The following is a 15,459-nucleotide window of genomic DNA, read 5'->3' on the forward strand; positions in this document are numbered from 1 at the left end:
CCCTTGAGGGGTTTGATTTCAATAATAAAGGCCATAGGGTGTACAAGATTTTGGGCTGTATGTAACCTTTCCGCCATCAGAAGGGAATATTTTAATCCCTAAATTAGGGATTAAGTAAACTCATCATATATACCCTAAGAGAAATACACCTCAGTGTGTATGTAATGCATAACCAAGGGCTTTCCACGAATTATGAAATATATCATTTAATTTTCTAACAATTATGTATTTTTGGAAATACTTTTTTTATTTATTTAATTTACTATAAATGGTTAGGCAATGCGTGCCTTAAATTTTCTTTATCCAGTAGGCTTTGCAAACTATTATTTTCATCATATTGTAATAAGCCATACGAATTTAGCGCTTTCCTGTAAATATAATAATAAAAATAAACATTTTGCAATGATTTTTAAAGAAAAAATGCATAGCTAAAATATGTAGTATATGTTGGAGAAAAGTGGAAAGGTGTGAGAGATCTGGCGGGATCTCAGGTGTCAACATCTCTGGGGAAACAATTTGTAAATCTGGCATTTTAGTGGTAAATTAAGCGTTTTTATTGTCATGGAATGATTGTTATCTTCCGCTGCAACACCAAGAGTCACTGGCGACCAATAAAGTTTAGTCTGAACAACGGAATGTCGAAAAATTGAGGTAAGGCTCGGATTGTAAAGTTGCAGGTAAAGGGGGGGGGGGGTAATTTATCATGACATATTCGTGGAGGAACGCTAAACCCGTAGTGATCGTACATAGCCTGGGGGATTCAGGGTCGATCCATGGAAGGATCGACCCTGATTCTAGTGAGGGATTATGATCCCTCACTAGCCTTGACCCCCCCCTCCCCCCTCCCTTGAAGGGGAGGGGTTCTAACACCGGCGCTGTATAGCCCTAGTGGCTTAGCGCTTCTTTTTGATTATTATAATAATAATCTAACACCGGCAAAGGGCTCTTGATCCAATGAACTGAAGCTGCCCTCCCCATCATTTAACCTGACCTAATTACCGCCCATTACCTAGGCGCTGTATGACCCAAGAATAAAAAAAATGCAATTTCACTTTACAAACAACTAACGAGGCATATTTTGCTGCTGCTGCCACCTACATTTCCTCCAGAAAGTGAAGTAACCTTAACTTGTACTCTTTCAGATCTAAAAAAAAAATCTGGTCGAAATCTATAGGGGTAAAAAAAAAAAAAAACATACCACGGGTGGGGATAGAACCCGCGATCAATCTCAAAACTATAGAGGTATTTTACTACGTTCAGTATTCTTTCTCGTCTGTATCGGTAAATCCTTGTCGAATGACCGACGTAAATTATAACCATACCCCACCTTTCCCTTTCTTTTACACAGGTTTTTACGAGGTTAGGTTAAGGATTCCTAACTTTATTTACAAGCTAAGCTGTTACATCAGCTCTCTCTCTCTCTCTCTCTCTCTCTCTCTCTCTCTCTCTCTCTCTCTCTCTCTCTCTCTCTCTCTCTCTATCTTTTTTTTTATCACACTGGCCGATTCCCACCAAGGCAGGGTGGCCCGAAAAAGAAAAACTTTCACCATCATTCACTCCATCACTGTCTTGCCAGAAGGGTGCTTTACACTACAGTTTTTAAACTGCAACATTAACACCCCTCCTTCAGAGTGCAGGCACTGTACTTCCCATCTCCAGGACTCAAGTCCGGCCTGCCGGTTTCCCTGAACCCCTTCATAAATGTTACTTTGCTCACACTCCAACAGCACGTCAAGTATTAAAAACCATTCGTCTCCATTCACTCCTATCAAACACGCTCACGCACGCCTGCTGGAAGTCCAAGCCCCTCGCACACAAAACCTCCTTTACCCCCTGCCTCCAACCTTTCCTAGTCCGACCCCTACCCCGCCTTCCTTCCACTACAGACTGATACACTCTTGAAGTCATTCTGTTTCGCTCCATTCTCTCTACATGTCCGAACCACCTCAACAACCCTTCCTCAGCCCTCTGGACAACAGTTTTGGTAATCCCGCACCTCCTCCTAACTTCCAAACTACGAATTCTCTGCATTATATTCACACCACACATTGCCCTCAAACATGACATCTCCACTGCCTCCAGCCTTCTCCTCGCTGCAACATTCATCACCCATGCTTCACACCCATATAAGAGTGTTGGTAAAACTATACTCTCATACATTCCCCTCTTTGCCTCCAAGGACAAAGTTCTTTGTCTCCACAGACTCCTAAGTGCACCACTCACCCTTTTCCCCTCATCAATTCTATGATTCACCTCATCCTTCATAGACCCATCCGCTGACACGTCCACTCCCAAATATCTGAATACATTCACCTCCTCCATACTCTCTCCCTCCAATCTGATATCCAATCTTTCATCACCTAATATTTTTGTTATCTTCATAACCTTACTCTTTCCTGTATTCACTTTTAATTAACTATCTATCTATCTATATCTATATATATATACCCCTCAAGGAAGGTTCCTTGATGTTGGTGAGGGGCTCTTGATTTAGGGAACTGGATCTGTGCTCTAGTTCCCCGAATTAAGCCTGAATGCCTTCCACATCCCCCCCCCCAGACGCTGTATAATCCTCCGGGTTTAGCGCTTCCCCTTGATTATAATATATATATATATATATATATATATATATATATATATATATATATATATATATATATATATATATATATATATATATATATATATATTACAAAAATTGAAAGTATTTTGCTGTTATTATTGAGACTGATTTGAGTGTATTAGAATAGAAAAGGAATACAACATAATTCCGATACATTATTAAATTCCTGTTACTCATCAACTCCAGTAACAGGAAAATACAAGTATGAGAGAGTCATAGAAAAAATGAATATTGAACTTCGTCGAACATCTAATTGGGAGAAGAAATGGAGAATTACGACTAATCCTGACAAGGTCCTTGTTAGCACGATAGGATGTTTTGCATCAACCATTGAAGATAAAGGGGGTATCTCCATCAGAGGTACACCTGTAGCCATTAGAAACCCTAACAAGATCTTGGGATATGAAATAGACAGGCTGCTCCACTCAACATCTCATGTAACTAAAAAGATCAACACAGCCAAAGCCGGTCTTAGCAGACTCTTTCGATTCAATCAAGCCCCTCAACATGTCAAAAAACATCTGTATAAAATGATAATAAGACCTATACTTGAATACCCTTGTGTCCCAATATCATTAACAACAAAGACCAACATGCTACGGTTACAAAGGGTCCAGAATAGAGCTCTTCGATTTATTACCAATACCAGGAGGAGAGACAGAGTTAAAATGGCAGATTTACACACACAACAAGATATCACTGCCATAAATGTACGCCTTGACACCCTAAAAAAGAAACAACTTTATACAATGCAAGAACTATACATGCCAGATAGAGAACATCCTATACAAGTGATAAATACCACCGATTACACCATCAATACTCCACCTCACAGGACTCAAAGAATGACTCTCCCACAGAGGGTTCGTCGTTTTATTCATAAAGATGATTACCCTCGACCCATGATTTTGAGCAACTTACCTGACGAAGAAGATTGGATACTACCAGAACCCTTCTATGTATACTGAACAAATCATCGCCCCCAATTAGGGAGACATCTTAAATAACTTTCTAATGTAAAATTATGCTATTGACTATGGTTGGACACCACCATTAAGAAGCTATTGTCACGAGCTCATAAACTGGCCAGAAAATATTGCCTTTCCTGTCGTATAAATATCCGTTGTGCAATCGCGAAAAACAAAAAAAAAAAAAAAAAAAAAAAAAAAAAAAAAAAAAAAAAAAAAAAAAAAAAAAAAAAAGCAATTGCAACTTGTATAATTACAACCAATTCAGACTCATGTACTTATATACCTATTATATTTATGTGACTCTGATGGGTTAGTATTATACCTCTTAAAAAATAATCTTATCAATTCAAATACACTTTTTAAATTACACCAAAGTGGTTGGGCCACTTACCTTTTATATCCTACCTCTCCCCCCCCTCCAACCCTCTTCCAATATTTCCATCCTTACCCATCCTTCTTCCTTCCCCATCTTACCAAAGCTCTGGTCATTAGAAGCTGAAGCTGAATTAAATTCAAAGAAACTTTTTTTTTTTACACCTATGAAGCTTAGATGGTGTCCTGTAGTTCGATCGAAACATTAGGGACGTGTTTCCATAAGACACCTGCTGTCCCTGTCCCTTTTCACCCATGTTTAAAATAGGTACCTGGGTGTTAGTCGACTGGTGTGGGTCGCATCCTGGGACAAAACTGACCTAATTTGCCCGAAATGCTCAGCATAACAAGTGGCTCTCTATATAGTAGTAAATTGGGAGGTAAGACACATGGGCAACTTAATTCGGAAACGTTTCGCCTACACAGTAGGCTTCTTCAGTCGGGTGCAAAAGTAGGCAGGAGCAGTAGAGATGTGAAGACGATGTAATCAGTCCATCTTACACTTCATAGTTGTAAGTTATTGATGTCAGCTAGGCCTGTATACCATGTACATGTAGTAAATAAAGATATTAATTATTATTATAGATACCCACTGAAGAAATTATGAAAAGTTAGTTAAATATGATCAAAGAGAGTTAACTCACATGATTATTACACTGATGGGCGCTAAACTGGTAGGGGTCATAACTCGCCTTCAACCAGATCAGAGGGAAAACCAAGTAGGCAACTTGATGATGGTGGTGGTGGTGGTGTCGGCGACTGCGATCAGTCTGGCTGTTAGTGCTAGTTGTATGTAGTGCAACGCAGGCACCACATCCTAGCTGTAACATGTGATTTGACTTAGTTGGTATCGTCCTCAGCTCACACACACTAAGGGTTCGGGATCGGTCCCGGCATGTGTTCATAGAAGTAATTATTATTATTATTATTATGAACCCTGCAAATCAAATTTATCCCAACCCAACTCAAAACATTTTTGATAGCAAAACAAAAAAGGGGGATTGAATTAACATCCAAAATGTACTGAATTCACACTTTATTGTATATTTATATAACCAAACAAATTACTCGAGTAATAAGGAAAAAAATATACAAAAGTGCACAAAAAATCAATTCATTTGGCTTAGGTTAACAAAACGTGTGAATTACTTAGGCTTAACAGAAAAATAAGTTCAGTAAGACTTATCGTTTTGCATTTTACTCGAGAGCAGTTTGAAGCGAGGTCCAGCTATCTGATTATTATTATTATTATTATTATAATCAAGGGGAAGCGCTAAACCCGGAGGATTATACAGCGCCTGGGTGGGGGGATGTGGAAGGCATTCAGGCTTAATTCGGGGAACTGGAGCACAGATCCAATTCCCTAAATCAAGAGCCCCTCACCAACATCAAGGAACCTTCCTTGAGGGGACTCCAGCTATCTGAGCGACTAGAAGCATACTTGCTTGGTTTGGACAAGAACTTAGCTAATTATTTATGGTCCTTGATTCATAATGAATTCTCTAATTTATAGACGTAATTTTTAATTAGAATTAAAAGGATGTTCGTTTATCAAAGAATGGTATAAAAGACTGTGGTATCCTAGGGAGCGTTAATGCACCCCCTCCCTCCTAAGGCTCCAAACACCTCCAAGGGGTGCATGCATCCCTCTCGGTTGAAAAACCCTATTATTATTATTATTATTATAATCATGGGGGAAGCGCTAAATCCGGAGGATTATACAGCGCCTGGGGGGGATGTGGAAGGCATTCAGGCTTAATTCGGGGAACTGGAGCACAGATCCAATTCCCTAAATCAAGAGCCCCTCACCAACATCAAGGAACCTTCCTTGAGGGGTGAAAACCCCTAATTTGGAGAAACTAATCTAGTTCCTTGAAGCCAGCTTGGGGTCTATTGGAAATTTTCCTTATATATTAAGGGAAGGGGGTGATTATTATTATAATCAAAACTAAGCGCTTAACCCACAAGGGTCATACATGAGAGGTGAACAACATTGGACTCTGTGCTTATCGAATTATTTCTTTGTAAGGCGCACCTCTCAATGTAAGTTCTGTTCAACGTTTGTGGCCCCTCAAGGAAGGTTCCTTGATGTTGGTGAGGGGCTCTTGATTTAGGGAATTGGATCTGTGCTCCAGTTCCCCGAATTAAGCCTGAATGCCTTCCACATCCCCCCCCCCCAGGCGCTGTATAATCCTCCGGGTTTAGCGCTTCCCCCTTGATTATAATAATAATAATAATGTTCAACATTTGTATTTATTCCAAATACTTGGTGAACTTATTACAGCACTCCTAATTTTCATTAAAGGTATTTGATATTATCATGCCTCTCTCTCTCTCTCTCTCTCTCTCTCTCTCTCTCTCTCTCTCTCTCTCTCTCTCTCTCTCTCTCTCTCTCTCTCTCTCTCTCTCTCTCTCTCTCTCACTCTGTCACTCTCGCGAAGGGTGATTTCATTGTGTAGATTTCGAACCAGCCCTCCCTCTATTTGCCAGACAAATTATTATACATCGTCACCAGGGCTTTAGGGAGTACAATTTAAGGCCGATTAGGTCATGAGGTAGGTTTGATGACCTGCGTAGCATGGGCTAGTAGGCCTGCTGCAGTACTCCTCTTATCTATTCTTATGTGCCGAGATGAACCTGTGGTGGACTAGATTGAGATTAATGGGGTTTAAAGCCAACCGACAAGGTTGCACGTAACCATTTCCTCCGTCAATTTCTCAACGATTTAAGTTTAATCCCACCAAGTGCAAAGTCACAAAGATTGGGGAAGTTACGTTGGGCTAGGTTAGCTTTACGTTACGTTAGGTTGGGTTAGGTTACGATATAAGGGCCTATATCCATCAGGGTGACGCCGTTGAAAGGTTTTTGATCCAAGGAACTGGACCTATCGTTTTCCTTGACTCAAGCCTGATTGCCTCCCATTCCATAGACTGCATGACCCCAAAGGGTTCAGTGATCTCCATCAATTTACGCAGTATATTAATATAAAAAAATTATATAACCAAAAATATATTGAAACGGACGCGATACGTCTGGCAACGATGTGGCCCGGAAATACCAGGAAACATTTAAATCGGAACGTTGTTACACGCAGTGCGAGAATGGGGTGGATAGGAGGCAGGGAGGTTCCTGAATAACTGGGGAGGGTCAGGGTGGCTTGGGAAGGATATGAAGGTGGAGATAAAGAATGTATTATCATTAGTAGTAGTGTTATAGTCAGAAGTGCTAAACACAAGGTCATGCAGCGCCTAATGAAATTGAGGTAATCAGGTTTGATCCGAGGAAAGGGGATGGTAGCTAAAATTCCTGGATCAAGTATCAAGCTTGAAGGAAGAGGATGCAGGTTGAAATGATGATGGGGTGAAGGAGGGAGGCGGAGGATATAGGAGAGGAGGGGGGGGGGCAGAGGGAGAAGGTGATGGAGAACGAGGGGATGGGGGAGAAGGGGGAGGGAGAGGACGTAACAGGACATCATCACTAGGGTACAAAAAAACAGGTTACGGCAGGTCAGGAGAGACCAGGCAGCGGAAGGTCGTAACTAATGCAGGTCGTTATCAAACAGGCTGTTGCTGTGATCATTGCCCCCTCTGCCCATGGGGTAAGTTCTGAACTCATTAGGATTATGCACCAATCGAGGAATGATAGGTTTGATCCGAGGAAGGCGAGGGGTACCTCCAGTGTCACTTGTCCGTCTTGATAAGTTTCACACTATCCTCCAATTATAATTGGCAGCCAGTTTTACACATATTTCCTTGCGTGCGTTTTTGCTTGAATTAACTTTTAGATTTTTTTTTTAACATCGGTTCTCGATCACGTTAGGCTAACGTGCATTAGCCCGTATTTCAGTATAATATCCCGACGTATAAAAACGGGTGGCTTACATTTGACCCATTTTCACACACATGGTTAATGTGGAGGACGGGTTGCTTGAAGACAGCTAAGAGGTGTTAAGGAATGGCAGGGTTGCCGATAAGTATGGTAATAGGACATTTGCAGACGAAACTGTCGTCTACACAGGAGATTTATCAAGTCACTATACGGCACATGATACATTTTTTTTATTTAACAAAATTTAATCAGCAATGTGCTGCTACCCTATTCTCTCGGATAGTACACAGTGGGAACAGAAACTAGTTACGTCTGACTCACGAAATCGTAATGACACGATTGCAAACAAACCATACGTTTCCCTGACATATTTCACGATAGGATGGGATACATACATCGTGTTGAAATATATCAACCTGAACTGAGAAACTTCAACAGGGCAATGAGAATATTGCAAAGTATTCTTTAAAGGTTCATTATACGTCATATTCATCAAAGATTCATCAGTTACTGGAGTTTCAAAGGTTTCGCTCCCGCTGAACTGGAGTCAGTTACTTGGAAATTGTAGATGAATGGTTCAGAGAACCGACATGTTGATAAATTAGACACATGTGCAACTCTTGGGTATCTTTATTGAGGAAACGTTTCGCCACACAGTGGCTTCATCAGTCCATACAAAGGAGAATCTTGAAGAACAGGAGGAGAATGAGGTAATCAGTCCCTCAACCTTGAGTCGATGTGGTCAGTCCATCAATCTTGAATAGAACTCTATTCAAGATTGATGGACTGACCACATCGACTCAAGGTTGAGGGACTGATTACCTCATTCTCCTCCTGTTCTTCAAGATTCTCCTTTGTATGGACTGATGAAGCCACTGTGTGGCGAAACGTTTCCTCAATAAAGATACCCAAGAGTTGCACATGTGTTTAATTTATCAACATGTCGGTTCTCTGAACCATTCATCTACAAACCTGTCAGACACTGCAACTTCTTGGGATCTTAATACTAGGGAATTCTTCGCTTGCCTAATTCTTGGGCACGACCTACTTCCACATTGAACAAATGTGACACCGCCTATGACTGCTGCACCTCTCCTACCAACGGTTTATAAGCTCCTTCTCCGCACGTATGCCGTATTCTATTCAAGATTGATGGACTGACCACATCGACTCAAGGTTGAGGGACTGATTACCTCATTCTCCTCCTGTTCTTCAATATTCTCCTTTGTATGGACTGATGAAGCCACTGTGTGGCGAAACGTTTCCTCAATAAAGATACCCAAGAGTTGCACATGTGTCTAATTTATCAACATGGAAATTATCACCTCTCGGGATGGTTTATCCCATACACAGGAAAAATATTTTTTAATGAAGATATCTCCATCATAGAGCGGAGAAACATTCATATATATATATATATATATATATATATATATATATATATATATATATATATATATATATATATATATATTAACAAGTCGGCCGTCTCCCACCGAGGCAGGGTGACCCAAAAAAGAAAAATAAAGATACACAACATATCCCTCCAAACTGCTAATATCCCGAACCCCTCCTTTAGAGTGCAGGCACTGAAATTCCCATTTCAAGGACTCAAGTCCGGCTATATAAAAATAACCGGTTTCCCTGAATCCCTTCACTAAATATTACCCTGCTCACACTCCAACAGATCGTCAGGTCCCAAATACCATTCGTCTCCATTCACTCCTATCTAACACGCTCATGCACGCTTTCTGGAAGTCCAAGCCCCTCGCCCACAAAACCTCTTTTACCCCCTCCCTCCAACCTTTTCGAGGACGACCCCTACCCCGCCTTCCTTTCCCTACAGATTTATACGCTCTCCATGTCATTCTACTTCGATTCATTCTCTCTAAATGACCAAACCACCTCAACAACCCCTCTTCAGCCCTCTGACTAATACTTTTAACTCCACACCTCCCAATTTCCATATATATATATATATATATATATATATATATATATATATATATATATATATATATATATATATATATATATATATATATATATATATATATATATATTCAATGTTGCAAGAGTAGCAACAGATGGAATGAGAAGCTTTCTTAGAGTAAGGTAGTGTGGTGATGCCAACTAGTTCTTCTCAGGGGGATGAGGGTGGGGTATGGGATGAAGGAGGAGGGGTGGGGGATGAGGAAGGAAAGGCTGCAACCAGAGTTGCTGTTACATGGGTATTACCATTTCTCAGGATGGCCTGTCACATACACACACAAACCACGGTACGGGCGGGGATTGAACTCGGGGCTAGTGAGTCGTAAAACTCCAGGCCGGCGCACAGTAGTGAAATTGGTATATAGCTATGTTAAGAGGCGAGAGGTGGGGAGAGTGGGGTACAACAGACTATTATTATATTTACTGATTATATTTATAGGGAACCGTTGAATCTATAGATGATCATACAGCGCTTGCGGAATGGGATGTAATCAGGTTTGATTATAGTTACAGAATTCGCTAAACTCACCACTGCTGCAAGCCTCAGAAATTGGCACTTGAGCATTATTTAATAAAATTGTCAAGATTAGATACACCGCATGGTACGGTTACAAAGAGATCGTCATCATAAAAAAAAAATCGAGGAGTGCTGGCTACCGGTGTCCTATTATAACTCCGGTGATTGGCTGAATCCGTTTTCACCCCCTGAAGTTAGGTTAGACACATTGTAGCTTATTGGAAATGTTAGTACGATACTTTAACAAAGTCGGTTATGGCATGACACTTTGAATTTCGCAGGTAGGTTGCAGTAAACCATACCCCCGGCCGGGATTGAACCCGCGGTCATAGAGTCTCAAAACTCCAGCCCGTCGCGCTGGAGTTAGGTTGCAGTAGTTATACTTGAATAATAACAGGGCAAGGGAAGAATGTTGATAGATGTTTTGAACCCCGGGACAAGTTTTGTTTAGACAACGCCTCCTATTCTGTGAATGAACATACTATCACGATGACAGTAGTATTAGGCAGTACCATTCATTCGTGTAACACTGGACGTATTTACTATTTTCTTACATTTTTTTCATTAAGCTCATCCTCAAGATTCTAAATTTGCATTTTCCTTGCGATTTCCTACAATGTTTTTCTGTATATTCTTGCTGTTCTTCTTTTAACGCTCTCATTTCCTGTTATGTTAACTTGGCATGACATTCACAGAACCTTTACTAGTATGTTGTCATTTTGCAAACAAATTATATTTCTTTTTATGTTAGTTCATTCTTGTTTTCTGCAGTGATATCGCAAATGGCGTGTTAAATATTTATACTATATATAATTATGACGGGAAGTTCAGTCACAGGATATAAGTTTGTTTTAAACTTTGTTAAAATAATGGTGCTGTCATGAACTTAGAGCAAAATATTAATAACTTTACAACCTTAGTGGCCACTGTAAGGGTTAGGTTAGGTAAGGTTCGTCAGGAAACAGGACAAATGTTTCCTGACGCGGGTCTTAGTCAGATGATGACCCGCCTTTGGAGCTTTTGGTCATCTGACCGAGGCCTTCCGCTGGCTTACCGGTCCACCCCTTTAAAAATTATGGTCCTTTATAACCATTGTTACTGTAAGGGTAATTAATTATATCTGTGCTGACGATACGCAATCCTAGTAACCTATAAATTTTTTTGAGATGTTGACAAATTAGGTTTCATACTACAGAAAATTGCTGACCCAGCAAAATTCCTTTCAGGATCTAGTGATCCATCGGTGAATATCTCGTCGAGACCTCAGATTCACTGCTGATAATGCCAAGGTATTTATTCATCATTACTATTACTATTCATCATTACTGTTTATTCATCATGACTATCATTTTGGGTTTAGTTATCTTTACCATTATCTTACTTGCGTCCTACGGAGGCCTCTTTTTCACGCTCTTCTGCTATAAGAGAGTTTATGCAGTTCGTAATAACATAGGTATATTAATATTCGTATTTTTCCAACTTCCTCCCTGATAATGTCCTTTATTAGGTGCAATTATAATCTTTAAGAAATGATGTTTACGTTACTTCTCTACAGTTTAGTGGAAAAAAAACAGTATTTTGAGGTACTAAGGTCATGATTGTACGGTAGGTTCGTCTCTGATTTTAAGTTATTAATTTTGTCAGTTCGATGGCAGCTTATAATTAGCCTGAATCTGAAACTGCGCATGCACATGAATCGTACAGGAGCAGCGTGTCTATATCATTATATTCATTGGAAAGTGATAAACTTGTAAGGATTGTTGTGCTTGAGAAATGGGACGTAATTGTGAGTTTGATCCTAGAAAAGATAGCTCCAGTTCCTCTGCTTATTAACTTTCACCGGCATTAAGGCACTCACTTCCCCTGAAGAGAGCATAGTCATTAATATCCCTGATATATAAAATGTACATCATGAGTGTGGTAGTACTGATGGTGATGTTCCACTACCGTCCCATGGCATTGCTTTGAGCAACCCTTACTATTACAATTTTGTTACTATTTCATGTATCTTCTACTGTTTTCCTTTACAAATATACACTTTGATACCTGTAAGATAACCAGTCACCAACTTATCTGGCAAACGTTCTTGTCTCACACATTGTCTGGTTCGATCCCCAACAAGGGTGAAACATTGGGCGTGTTACTCCTTATACATGTTGTCCCGTTCACCTAGCAAGTAGGTACGTGGGTGTTAGTTGACTGGTGTGGGTCGCATCCACACCAATTGAATTAAGACAGACAGTCCCTCGATGACGCACTGCCTTTCTTGGGTTATTCTGGGTGGTTAACCCTCCGGGGTAAAAAATCCGAACAGACTCTTCTCTCTCCCTTATCTAACTCCATTGTACTCATATATTGCTTGTGGCTCATTACGGGTGGCACTTAGATCAGTTGTAGCGCCTCCGGCTCATTCATAATCGAAGGGCCACGGATCGATCCTGGACTAGATGGAGACGTTGGGAATGTTTCCTGATACCTGTTGCTCTTGTTGACTTGGCACTAAGTAGGTATCTGGGTTTTAGCTGATTGTTATGGGTCGCATCCTGGGAAAGAAGAAATATTAATCTCAATCTTAAAATAATGAATCCTATGATACTCCAATACTGAAACTATGTACTGTGCCAAAACAAAAGCATTCACATTGCTAAACTCTCAAACTAGTATTTAGTCACTTAGCCATAATACCAACTTGCCTCATAATTTGTAATATTTTAAAATAAAGAATTAAACTAAGTCTGCCCGAAATGCCTAGCCATGCTAGGAAATAAGCCACAATGATTGACTTTCTGTGTTATCTCGAATAAAGCTTCTTCTCGACAGGGGCAGTGAATGTAAGGAGACGCCCTTGGGTCGCCTTGCCTCTTTACAGTCTTGGTTGTGGTGTAATGTACAGTGCGTTTACCTTTCGTAGAATTATGTAAGAATGAGTTCATTATATCTTATTGGGAAGTACTAATTATTTTAATCACAACCAAGAGCTAAACCCGTAAGTGGAAAGCACTAAATCATAAGAATTATACAACGACTCATTTGAAATGGTACTGATAAACTTTGTATTTCTTCTTTTAGGATTAAGGATGACAGTGCCTTCCTTTAGATGAATGTCTCTTGATAGAATGTTGTGATTTAACTTTAGTAAGTAGCTTCAATGTAAATAACTCACACTGAGTGTTTAGTTAATCTAGGTTAATTCTACATATTTTAATACCAATGTGTTTATTGCAATTACACAAATGTATACCCTGAATAAAATATAAACAGTTACAACCGCCAACAGTTCTGCCCGAATTTTTAAGTTCACCTTGCTCCGTTTTCTCTGAAGGGCTGACGGTTAGTTCTCACGTGATTGTATTCAGCAGATACACTGCTTGGGTGAGGTCCGCTTTACTCCACAATGACCTACATTCAAGTGACGCGTAATGCACTTTCACGCTCTATAGATCATCTCCGATCATCCACAGAAATTAATGAACAATCTAATTGGGTTCTAAGCGTTTGAATGGTGATTAAAGAAATACTCGGTATGTATTTACGGAATACTGTTTAGACTGAAAGGACAGTTCACGAGCACACTGCGATATGTAATTCCACCCTTACACTTTCCGTCACAGTGGCTGCCTACACTCCTTGTCATGAAATCCGTAAATCCGCAGGCTCTAGCTGGTGGTGGTGGTGCAGCGAGCGGCCTCCCACATTGGTGCTGGGTGGGGGAAGTTGGGGCCGTCACGCAGGGAACTACCACCAAACAAGGCTTACATCAGTCTGCAACCAACATCATGGCGGAGCTAGTACAGACGCCTGGATTATCTCCCTCCTCATTTTCTTGTCATTTCGTTATATAATTGCTCTTGGTTTAACTATTTACGCGAAATAGATGGTTATGTATGTATAGCTTAGTAGGGATGCTAGCAACGTTAAAAAATTCACAGTAGAAAAATTTAATGAACGATTTCTTACTTTGGACTGTCATTTGTAAAATATTTCCGTTTTCGTTGAGACAGCTTTTCTTGCTCACTCTGGCCAACCTTCCTACCTCTTCACTCACCTCTCTACCTCCCGCTTGCCTCTCCTGAATGCCAATGAATTTCACTCATTTTCGTACTTTATTCAGTCATTTGTAGCTGTTATATATTCTTTTAATCCCGCAAGAGCTTCTTCGATGCTATCGAAGGGTTCTTGATCCAAGGAATTGGACTTAGAGTAAGTTTATTCAGGTATACACAAATACAGTTACATATATTATCATACGTAACAGCATATGTATAGAGAATCTAGGATAACCCAAAAAAGTCAGTGACTTATTTCCATTGGGGTCCTCCCCTTCTTAGGATCAAACTTGATTGCTTCCTAATCACAGGCGCTGTATGACCCTTCCGGGTTTAACGCTGCATCTAAATGCAATAATAATAAAAATAATTCAAGAGGTAACGAGGACTGAGAAAAATATCTTTTAACAAAAAAAACGATGTTTCTATATATCGTCTTGGCATGTATATGATCTAATTCCTCCTCGTTCATATGTTATCGATATTGCCTGCTCTCCATCATCACATTTTCCTATTTCATATTTCATCGTGTTATTTCCTGTAGCGAGTGAGTATCTTGTGGTATGTTCCGCCACCTCTGCCGCGGCCCCACACCCCGACACCAAATACATGTATTCGATAACTGCAGGCAAGTGTAGAGTTGCTCACTCTCGTTTGGTAATGTATTAACCATAGAATAACACCTATTTCCGTTGTTCCTGGGAGGCACTTTCCCATGATGAGGATTAGCCAGATGTGTTGTCGACATATCGAGATGAATGTATGGTCCCTCATATGGGGCTGCTCCATAATTAAGACAAATTAAAGAAGCAGGGTACTCTAGCACGGCCAGATGGCTGCGAAAACCTTCAATCAATCCACCGTTTTTGTACAGCGAGCTTCTGAACAAAGATGTGCATCATTTCACCGTAAATCTTTTATTTTCGCCCGTTTCTAAAGCTTTCGGACACCTTTATTCCTGCCCACTGCAAGAAAATTGATTAAAGTTGGCATTGTAAGGTGTTTAGAGATACAGTAAGCTAGAGGGAAAATTCTCTCTAAATGTGGCACGCTACGACCAAATAAGCTCGCCATGTTTGAGGCAAACGGAGCCGGGTGTTAAACTTTATT

General features: G+C 40.3%; 1 long non-coding RNA gene across 1 annotated transcript; it reads left to right on the forward strand.

The window, feature by feature from the left end:
• Window positions 1-485: 485 nt before the first annotated feature.
• LOC138852361 (uncharacterized) lies at window positions 486-14,667 on the forward strand. The gene is made up of 3 exons (XR_011391691.1): window positions 486-651; window positions 11,530-11,592; window positions 13,957-14,667. It is a non-coding gene; the product is annotated as an uncharacterized lncRNA (long non-coding RNA).
• The last annotated feature ends 792 nt before the right edge of the window (window positions 14,668-15,459 follow it).

Source organism: Cherax quadricarinatus, chromosome 7 (assembly GCF_038502225.1).
Source record: "Cherax quadricarinatus isolate ZL_2023a chromosome 7, ASM3850222v1, whole genome shotgun sequence".
NCBI lineage: Eukaryota > Metazoa > Arthropoda > Malacostraca > Decapoda > Parastacidae > Cherax > Cherax quadricarinatus.